Source organism: Limulus polyphemus, unplaced genomic scaffold (genome assembly GCF_000517525.1).
Source record: "Limulus polyphemus unplaced genomic scaffold, Limulus_polyphemus-2.1.2 Scaffold2260, whole genome shotgun sequence".
NCBI classification, from domain to species: Eukaryota; Metazoa; Arthropoda; class Merostomata; order Xiphosura; family Limulidae; genus Limulus; species Limulus polyphemus.
The window spans coordinates 73,814-84,898 of record NW_013667870.1 but is presented as its reverse complement, the minus strand read 5'-3'; the positions used below and the strand labels follow the sequence as shown (position 1 = coordinate 84,898).

The window sequence follows — 11,085 nt, the reverse complement described above, 5'->3', positions numbered from 1 at the left end:
ATTTTCAGATTAATTACTTACCTTTTAATTCATCTAACCAAATCGAGAAACCACAATCCAACAAAAAATAAAATACAAAAATTCTAACAAAATGTAGTTTATTTAGTATAATAGACTGTTTTACATGATGCTAGTCTTTGAATCACATTCGGATCAGCACATTCCAAGTTTCGAAATATTCAAAACCGTGGCACCGTATATTGTAGCTTTCGTTGTGAGTTCGCAGTGTTGTAGATGAGGCGCGGGAAGAGACCGAACTTGATTGGCTGCCATAAATACCCGAAAGCGGCCTCACTTGCACATTTACGTTTTCAAGACATACACTTGGCTAACTGCCAACTCGCCATAATGGCCGTGTTTCTGTTAAGCTTGAAGTATCAAAATTACATAGTATGACCTTCGACACGAACATAATACAAGAATTATATGCAACCACTGATGTTATTTGATGTTAACGAAACTAAATGTAATAAAAATAAGTGAACAATAACATATTATTAATGGAACTAGTGTTTGGAGGCCATTTTTGACTGAGTATTGCAAAAGATACAACAATTCAAAAGTCATATTGAGTTGGTCAAGTTCTAGGTTAGAATGACGAACTGACCGGGAAGAACGAACTTTTTTCTGTTTTTTTCAAGAAAGGATAGTTCAAAGAATGATTTAAAACGTTGAACCAAAAGAACCACCCTGAACTTGGTAAGTACCACTTAATTAAAAGACTTTTGGGGTGTTAACTATATTAAACATTATGCACATTATCATTAAGGCCAATTTCATGTAAAAACAACCGATTAAAAGTGTTTTAATAAAAAAAAAATAGGGTTTTACTTAGTTTGAACACCATAATTACTTACGTTGTTGCAATAAGTGAATTGGCAAATAAAAGGAAGGTATAAATATAAAGACAAAATTTTTCTTAAAATACGAAACCCACTACTCTTAAATTAATTCAAACAACTTTAACAAAGACTTTTAATGTTGTTTTCGTAAAGTGCATAATTGTTCCCCTTCAAAATTGTTTTAAATAAAAACGTTATATGCTACTCATTATTGCATCGCTTAGAAATTAATGTTTCAATAATGTGAATAGAAAAAAAAAGAAATAAAACAGAAAGTTAGTTTTGTTTTTAGTAAAAGATAATATTAATACTCAGATTTATTTTCGACATATATAACCAAAATAACGTATCGCCAATATCAACCATGTTCGATAAAATATTATCGTTGCTCGTTCTGTTGCAAACGTCAACAACGAGAAAGCATGATAATTTTGTTAGGCTTTTCGGTATGTTGAAACACCTTTTTCTGGAACACACAACTGTCCTATTAAGAATAGATTATAAAAATTAGCAGCAGCCACATCGTTTACAATATCTTAAATATTTCACGGTAGATTTATTTAATAAAACAGCATGGATATTTACTATTGCCTTGTGAAAAATAATACAGTTTTTAGAATAATTTTCTTTACTTACGTCTCAATATAAATGTTTCGTAATTTATGCCTTATTACAAAACGTCTTTAAAATCACCTTTTGTTGTTGTTGGTTATGAAAATCGATTAGGACAAACAAAATGTAAGATTTCAAATATTTATGGCAACTCTAGCTTTGTTATGTTTATTTTAGTGTTTGATTTTCTCTTTTTTGTGAATGTTTTTGTTCAAGATGCACACTAAGTAATTTTATGTTTGCCTTAGCGTTCGCAAAGGAAAGAGTAACAAATAAATAACGTCGAACACTTTACCTACCTACTCAACAGCCTAGCTAAGGTAAAAGGTAACATAAAACGAGAAAAAAAAAGTATCTGGAGTTTACCATGTCTAAATCATTATAATTAGCAATTAGATTTTTTTTTGTTAGAAGATTTTTTGTTATTGTTGATGTCTATTTAAATATCCCATATTTTCGGTTTTACTGGATATTTAGTGAAATAGTTACTTCCAATGTTTTTCATGTTATAATGTATACCTGGAATCTTTAAGCAAAATATTTAGGAATATTCTCTACAACTTTTGTTAAACAGAGTAACGCAGAAATTCTTATATTGACGTAAAAAGCACTGCATATTTTATTGAACGTATATTGGATAGAACAAAGTTTGGTTTATCCAAATTATTGTATTTCGTTTTTAGTTTGTTTTAAAAGTTTCAGAAATCGCTGATCCGTAAACACTTTTATGCCTAAAAAAACATATTGTATGGTCTAGTTATTCCGTTGCAAGCGGTAATCGAAGAATTTTTAACCTTTTCTCAGCAGCTCTTGTACGTGTTAGTAGATCGTACTTTTTTCTTCAAAACAGTCAGAATTTATTGTTAAGCAAAAAAAAAATGTGTATGCTATTTTTTGTGTTTTTACTAATAAAACAAAAGTGATTTACCAGTGTTGAAAAACGAATCATTAAACTTTTCGTTCACTAACATTTGATAATTTTCGTTTAAGAAAACAAATCTGTCTTAGCATTTTCATAAATGCTTTGTTACTTTTATACATGATAGTCCCCAGATGTTTTTTTTTTTTTTTCATACACAAGCTATTAGAATCAGGATAAATTTTTATGTTTTTAGCATACAAATCACAAAAACATTTGAAACAATCGTTTTCGTGAAACATTCACTCGGTAATATGCATACAAAAAACATAAACCACCACTTTGTAACACATGCAAATAAAAATGTGAAAGAACATGGGTAGTCTACCTATGAAATAAATCGTGTTGTTTTTCTTTTTGTCAGTGGGTATGACGAATGTATTCAAACTTGTTGCATGACACCATAGACAATACACGTTAAGATAAGTTAATGTTTATATTTTTAATTAGAAGGAACGACAGTTTTGTCGTGAAAACTATGTTACTAGACATAAATCATTGTAGAAGAAACCCAACAAGGTAGTGATGTAGAGTGTCTGTCTTCCTTTCCATTTTCACAAAATTTGAAAAACAGACCTATCCATATGTTTTCAGCCGTAGGCACTTACTTTAATTTTAAAGTCAATTTTTGTGAAAATTGTTAGTTAGTTTTAGAAAAAAAATAATTAGTTTATAGAGGTTACTGTAATAATAGAAGTTTATTAATAATCTGTGGTGTATATTTTTTGTCGTCAATCATTTTGGAACCGCTACTGTGTAATAAAAGCGAAGCAATTTTCGGGTGAGAAAAATCATTGAAAGCGATGATGATCGGGTTTTATACAAATTGCCCCGATTTTGTTTTTTACAACACAACAGTTTTAAGAAACTTATTCATACTTACCGTATTACATCATCAACATCGAAATATAACGTTAAAAATAACTACTAATCTCAAACCTATTTTCGAATAACTGCAGATGTATATTTGTTCGAACATTTGAAACTGCGATAGTTGACAGCCAGATAGTTGCTGTCAGGAAAATTGACGATTCACTGATGAATCTGGAGCGCTCGCTCGAACGCTGTCCTGGCGAGAAAAATGGAAAGCTTGCAGCACTAACTCCATGCCTTTACACCGCGTGTAGACTCTCTTTATGTCTTGCTTGTTGTTAGATACGAGACGCCTACGGGGTTTTAAATGTGCATCTTGGGCACGGCTGCTAGGTTTCGAACAAACTCGGCTGCTAAGCCCTCGAACACAACCTAGCAAATTGAAAGGGCACTGCTAAACAACTCAGAGGTGGGAAATTAAAGCACGTGGCATTGCCTCTGGCTTCAGACACCATTACGAAGAAATACCTTCGGCCACAAGTTTTCATACACTCGACTGACTGTATCACGAGCGTTTCAACGCTCTTTGTAAAGTTCAAGTACTAAGTCCATATGACTATGGACTCGCATGGAGCTAACTATGCCGCTTAGAATAAAGATGGTGGAGGTGAATTGTTAACAACTGTCTGTCGAGGTCATGTAAATTTTTCTACTGTGTGATCAATAAGTCTTTTTTTTCTTTTTGCATAAAACTCATAAAAAAAACATCTATCCACGTGCGTCTCTTACGGCCAATCACAGCTATGTATTGACCAAGTGTCTCACGTGTTTTCTCATAAAAAATATATCTTGTTATCGACCTGCATTACAATAAATACGTGTTTTTGGTTTGGGACGTTGGATTCTAGAGAGGAAACAGATACGCCTATGTACCTCTGTGCAGCCTCTAGTACATATTCCCGAACAACAATCGCTCAGATAGGTCGTCTTGACAGGTCACACTAAGCAATCCGTTGAAGGCCTCTTGATGGGTCATCCTTGGCAAACTTAGTCTTAACATATGTTACTTAGATTTATATTAAACTTAACGTGTGGCAATGTATCCCAAAAGTTGAAACTCACTACAGGAAATGCCTTATTTTCTTCTCCTTTTACTTATCGGTTATTTTTGTAGCGTATGTTACTTACGGAATAAAAGCAATGTGTTATTCTTGATTGTTAAATAAATAGAACTTTACAAAGTATTTTTATCATAAAAATGGATTCTACTGCATTAGTTTCAGAAAACAGTGTAGCGAATTGTGAAAAGAGCAAAACCATGGTGCAAGGCGTACAGCTCAGTGGTTAGCGTGTTGAACCCTGTAGACCAGGGTTGAAGGTTCACGTTCCTTTGCCGTAAAATCGCGTTCCTCATTTTATTGGGAGGCCCGTGGGTGTATTATAAAAATGATGGTCAAATTTCCCTGTTCGATCAGAGTAGCATAGGAGTTGACGGTGGGTGCTGTTGACTAGGTGCCTTTCCTGTAATTTTTTGGTTCAAAATTACGAATGTATAGTGCAAGTATTTATTGTGTACCGAATTTTACGTGAATATCCGAAACAAAACTTGTGGTTAATTAATTCTATTAATACACCAAAAAAGAATGGTGAGGAATACAACTATGAAAATTACTGTTGTATTATTACAAGTAATGAGGAACTTATTGGTGTAACATTGGTAAACTTAAAGTATTTGAATAACGAATACAGTATTGCTAAACACTAGATCGTTGAAAAGTGGAGACCAACAGATTGTATAACGTTTTTTAATACACGATTCGTCTTTAAAATATTGGGGTTTGTGCTCGCTGTTTAATCATTCCAGGACATATAACTTATAAAGACACTGATTTTAATTTTCAGTGCTTCAACATTCAATCGATGGCAAATAAATCTAATTAATTTTTAATGAGGACAGTGGCGTGAAAACAACAACAACAAAAAGTTTGTTGAATTTCACGCAACGCTAGTTAGTTACTCAAGGACTATCTGCGCCAGCCGACGTCAATTTGGTTTGTTTGTTTTTGAATTTCGCGCGAAGCTACTCGAGTGCTAGCTGCGCTAGCTGTCCCTAATTTAGCAGTGAAAGACTAGAGGGAAGGCAACTAGTCATCACCACTCACCGTCAACTGTTGGGCTACTCTTCTACCAACTGATAGTGGGATTGACCGTCACATTACAACGCCCCCACGGCTGAAAGGGCGAGCATGTTTGGTAGGACGGGGATTCGAACCCGCGACCGGCAGATTGCGAGTCGAACGCCCTAACCACCTGGCCATGCCGGGCCTCATCAATTTAGAAGTGATAGACTAGAGAGTAGGCTAGTCAACACCACCCACCGCCAACTGTTACACTGATCTTTTACCAACGAAAAGTGAGATTGACTGTCACATTATAACACCACTACGGCTGAAAAGGAGAGCGAGCATGTTCTGTGACGAGATTCGAGTGCGTGTCCAGAAGATTGCGAGACGAGCGCCCTAACAACCTATTCCAGATCCTAAAAATAAAATTTAAAAATGAAGACTGAACGCTATATAAATATTAGATATAGAAGACACTGGGCAATTGATATGCAAAATAAACATGACTGATTACTTATTAACTTAGAATAGTGAAAGGAACACTCCCCTGAATAAATTTTGTACACTCGACTCTTTTTACTAGGAAATAACTTCAATGGAGGGCTATAGCGTATTTAACCAATGGATAACGATCCCCCCTCCCCCCAATCATCGGCTTTTAAAGCTCATTTTTTGTAAACTGTGTGTGAGCCAAAGGTGTGAGTCACACACAAAATTTCAATCAAAATACCATCAAAATTACAGTTAACCTTACTGCTGGGGTTTCCTATGTGTTTTACATAGAAAATGAGTGATTCCACCCCAAGTTTTTGTACATTTGTGGGCACTAAGTGTCATAACAGGCAGAACGTAGAATTACTCAATACGTGGACACAACTGGTCGCCATTGACATAAAAAACAAGTCTATAATTTGAGGGTTAAATGGAGACTTTGATGGACCTCTTAAAAACCGTTAAGAAAAACTAATATCACTCTTGGTTCTGCCGCATTTATCTTCGATGTTTGTTTGTTATTAAGCACAAAGCTACGCAATGGGCTATCTGTGCTCTGCCCACCACGGGTATCGGTTTCTAGTGTGATAAGTCCGCAGACTGGAGTGGCTCTGCAGCATTTCAATTTACCAAATGGGCTATCTGTGCTCTGCCCACCACGGGTATCGGTTTCTAGTGTTTCTTTACCAAATCATGGCCCTAATCAGCCTTCTCAGCAATTGAGCTTAATATAATAGGATATCTTGTTGTTTATGACATTAAAAAATCCTCTAACAGCGTTTTCAGTATTAGAGTTTTAATTTCAGAATTGGGATAATTAAAAAGCTCCCTAGTGACACAGCGGTATGTCTGCGGACTTACAACGCTGGAAACCGAGTTTCCATACCCGTGGTGGCCGGAGCCCATTGTGTAGCTTTTTGCTTAACTACGAACAAACAAATCACTAATAATTAAGCCTTTAGAAGCTTTTAGAATATATTTTTAGAGTAATTTTCTTGGTCTCTCCTCTACATATTTGAGTTATAATGGTTTACTTATGGTTTCAAATAATGGTTTCAATTGAAAGAAATACGTTTTGGCAGAACTTTACTAATATAAAAACATACAATGGCTGGTTCCGATTGTTTGTTCTGATGTAGGTATATTACTTACATGTGTTTTATTTTGGATAATGAAATGATTTGTTTAGACCGATAATCTGGTATTTTTGTCCATATTGGTTCTCTTAACAATCACCAACAAGGGTCTGTACACTCTGAATACTTAAATTCCTAGTTGTTGTTTTTTTTTTTTTGGCTTTTATTAAGCGCTAATAGTTTGAAATTTCGGGTGGCGTTCAGGGTTGAAGTTTTTGCTTGTCGAGTAATCCAAGGTTCCCTATGTACTTTATTGTGAAAATTAAAACCTAAAATGATAGTGAATGTAGTGCTTCTTTAGGGTATTTCTTCACTGAAGCTACAAAACACAAAAAGCACGTATTGATAAATTTAAGGTATATATTAAAAATCTAGTAACTATATTAGGTATGATATATAGAAGAAAAAAGTTTTGGCTCATTCTAAAATATCTTACGATGTTGAACAGTGATAAAAGGTCTTACATAACGCCTCAGAAAGAAAATGTATACTACTCGAAGCATCTCTTCATTAAATACAGTTTAGAAGCTACGTGGCGGTATTTTTATTATTATTTCCCAGGACACGAACCAACACTGAGCCGTAAAACTGTTGATTTTTCAATATTTATGATGTTTTAAACCGCAAAGTAAAACTGTCTTTGTGTGACCCTATAGTAGAGATACGTCGTAAAGTGAAACTGACATCGTATAGTGAGAAATTTCGTGATGGCCCTAATGTCAAAGATGGGTTTTAATTTAGTTTTTTACATGGCAAATTGAACGAAGTGTTGTATGTGTAACATAATTAACGCAAACCTATTGTTATATCAAAGAGCTGGTTGTACAGAATATACGAAAAATTTTACGTCTGCACCTGTCAATCTGTCTACCAATATACACAATCAGTAAGGTGCATAGAGATGGCGAAAGTGAAGCGTGTAATTATTAGAGAAAGATTAATAACCCTCTTTCAATCTGTCTACCAATATACACAATCAGAAAGGTGCATAGAGATGGCGAAAGTGAAGCGTGCAATTATTAGAGAAAGATTAATAACTCTCTTTCAATCTGTCTACCAATATACACAATCAGTAAGGTGCATAGAGATGGCGAAAGTGAAGCGTGTAATTATTAGAGAAAGATTAATAACCATCTTTATATTAAATAATAATAATAGGTATACAAGTGTCTCAGTTTATTCCGAGATTATCTTGAAGTTTTCAGTGTGTTTTCGTCACTCTTCACATGTTAAATTATGTGTGTGCTGTTTGATTACATAGTTTGTGACTTACAAGTAAGCTAATGTTTAGTGTCATTTTTTTTGCCAAGTTTAATGGACAGGTTGAAAGTTCTCGGCAGAAACCAAGGTGTAAGACATAATTTAGTAGAGACAGATTTATAGTTCATCAAATAGAATAAAATAAATAACGAAAATGTAAATTTTTGGTTCCTCCTTTGGCTACAGACAAAAAGTAGTTGAAATCTGGCTATATCACACGATCTTACTGTTATCCCGTTGTGGGCCAGTTAAGAGTACAGTGTGGAAGAATATTATGATGTTTCATCAATCACTTATTACTCTAGAATGAACCGTGTTTCACCAACTTCAGAAACATCATGAAATTATAATTGCTTGCTGGTATGAATAATAACTAAATGACCGACTGTACAGTGGTAAAGATGGAAGCATCTGAATGCAATGCATTCTGTATTAATTTAGTACATGCACGTTTTATTTTGCTTGTATATTTAGCATGAAATATGTACTAAGAAAATAAAATATCTTAGTAGTCACCGGAAAGGCTAATATTTTTTCCTGTTACTTATTTTAAAGGCAAGTTGATGTAGAAATGTATGTCTGACATGGAAAAGGTTGGGTTCTATACCATGTTGTTAGATAGAGATGGTAAATTTGATTTTTTGGGTTTGATTGAAATACTCACGCGAATGTAAATGTCTGTATATATGTTGTATATAGATATGGATTTTTTGTATATACTGTTTTATGTATCTATTTCTATAAAGTGGGTATAATTACGGAATTTACAGGAAGGGTATTTATCACACGTGAGAATTTGAGAACTACTAGTAGGAAATAATAATTTCGTACTTCCTGTTTAAAGATGTAATTTATAAAGTTTCTAGAATTCAAGCACTTCTGGCACATGGATAGGCACGAACTTCATAGAAGTTCTTAAATTAAAACTAGAAACAGAGATGGGTAAAATGACTTAAATTATAAATAATATAAGTTTGTTTTTATAAATCATTATTGAATTGAGTAAATAAACTATGTAATTTAAAAAAGTATTAATTTTTTGGGTAAAGTTCGTATGAATTTAGAACTAATTTTAATGATGGATGATTCAGTACTACTTATTTAATTAACAAAGATAGGCAGAAATACTTAAATTTCAAAAGAAAATACAGACTTGATGCCTTGTGAAAGTGTACCTAACGTTTTCTAAAGTCTGCCTGTATATAGTTCTGTACAAATAATGAATAGTAGCAAAAACTAAAAGCAGCCTCTCTTAGAAAAAAAAGAGGAGAAAAACTAATTGTAAGGCCAGAAAGGTTTGAGTCCTAGAACATAATATCATTAATAAAGTAGTGGCTTGAAGAGAGAGAGAGAGAGAAAAGCCTAATGTAGACAACTGTTGTCTGAAATTATAACTAGTAATGTTAGCCTAGTGTTTGTTCCTCCGACTTGGAGCACTGTGAAATAAAGTGAATTATGTTTTATTTTAGCTTAAGTGAACATTTAGACATAATGATTTGTACGCATGCGTTAAGAACCATATTTTGAGATCAAATGATGAGAAATAAAAGATTACAATCTGCCAGAAGGCCAGAGTGCAAATTTGACGCATTTTGAGTTACAAATTCGTAGTTCGTTTTGGTATATTTTTATTGTAGGATATATCAGGATTTGCCTCCAAATAGTTTTTTATTGTTATTATAATTATTAGTATTTATGCCGTTGATCTTACCAATTAATTATGATATTCCTTTAATAAAAGTACCCACGTGACCTATGACGTCAAGATCAAGAAGACTAGTTTGCTAGTAGTAAAGTTAATTCAAGTAAAGTAATAATAATAAATAATATTGTGTTATTAATACTTACCGTATTTCTGGTTTGTAGATGAATTAAAATTAATAACTAGAATTCGGTTGCTTAATCTGGTTCACACCATAATAATTGTTGTCCGTTAAAATTATGATATGAATAGCACCTAGACCACTACTATGTCGTCGCGTTCCAACTGGCCTGATGAGCTCTGGTATTGCATGAAAAGTCTCGTCGGCATTGGATATCGTAGACATAATGTGCTTAGCATATTATTAGATAATCTTATTTGTTTGCACTCGTAATTTCTTAAAATTCCCTACAACAGCATGTGCACAGTTTTTAAAAAACTACAACGGTATGTTTACAGAGTTTCTAACATAAGTACTAGTTCAGGAATTTAAAGCTAATTTTATTTAAATCTCGGATATGAACAAGCTCCGTCTACTCTTGATTTGCCAGATAAACTGCTTTCAAGGTTACACAACATTTAGTATGTATAACTTGGCAAAAAAAAGTTACAGTTAGATATTGCTTGTAAAGTTGTGTCGGTAGGATATAAATCTTTTACAATATTAATACAACTATCCTATACGACCACCTAGGTCTAACTACAGATTAGCAACTAGTAATTGTTGACTATTGCTAGATACTAACAACACAGATGCAGTATGGTTGATATATTAATGCATTATTATTTACTTTCCCTCGTTAGTTCTTATACGTGATTGTACAACCTATATCTAATCATGAGGACGTTATCGCTAGAGTTGAACACTCGGTACTAGTAACACACACATTTTGTTTGTTAAGCGCAAAGCTACGCAATGGGTCGTTTATTGTCTACCAACCCAGAATATTGAAATCCGATTTTGAACTTTATAAGACCCCAAACTTGCCGCTGGGCCACAGCAAGAGACTTTGAAAAATAAGTTTTTTTGTTTTTGTTTTTTAAGTTACAAACACTGGTTCAATATTGGTTATCTTTATGAATAATTTGGCATGGACTTTTATTTATTTTATTAGCCCTCTGATAACTCTTCAGCTCTTCATAACAAGTAATTAAAAATATTTATGAGGTAATTTTTTCCACGCAT

The 11,085-nt window shown here is 33.6% G+C and overlaps 1 long non-coding RNA gene across 1 annotated transcript in view; it reads left to right on the top strand.

Annotated features, from left to right (window-relative positions):
• The first annotated feature begins 285 nt into the window (after positions 1-285).
• LOC111087530 overlaps positions 286-11,085 on the top strand; it is a 44,136-nt gene continuing 33,336 nt past the window's right edge. Inside the window, exon 1 of the long non-coding RNA XR_002612203.1 lies at positions 286-699. This is a non-coding gene — a long non-coding RNA (uncharacterized LOC111087530). The remainder of the gene's footprint in view (positions 700-11,085) is intronic.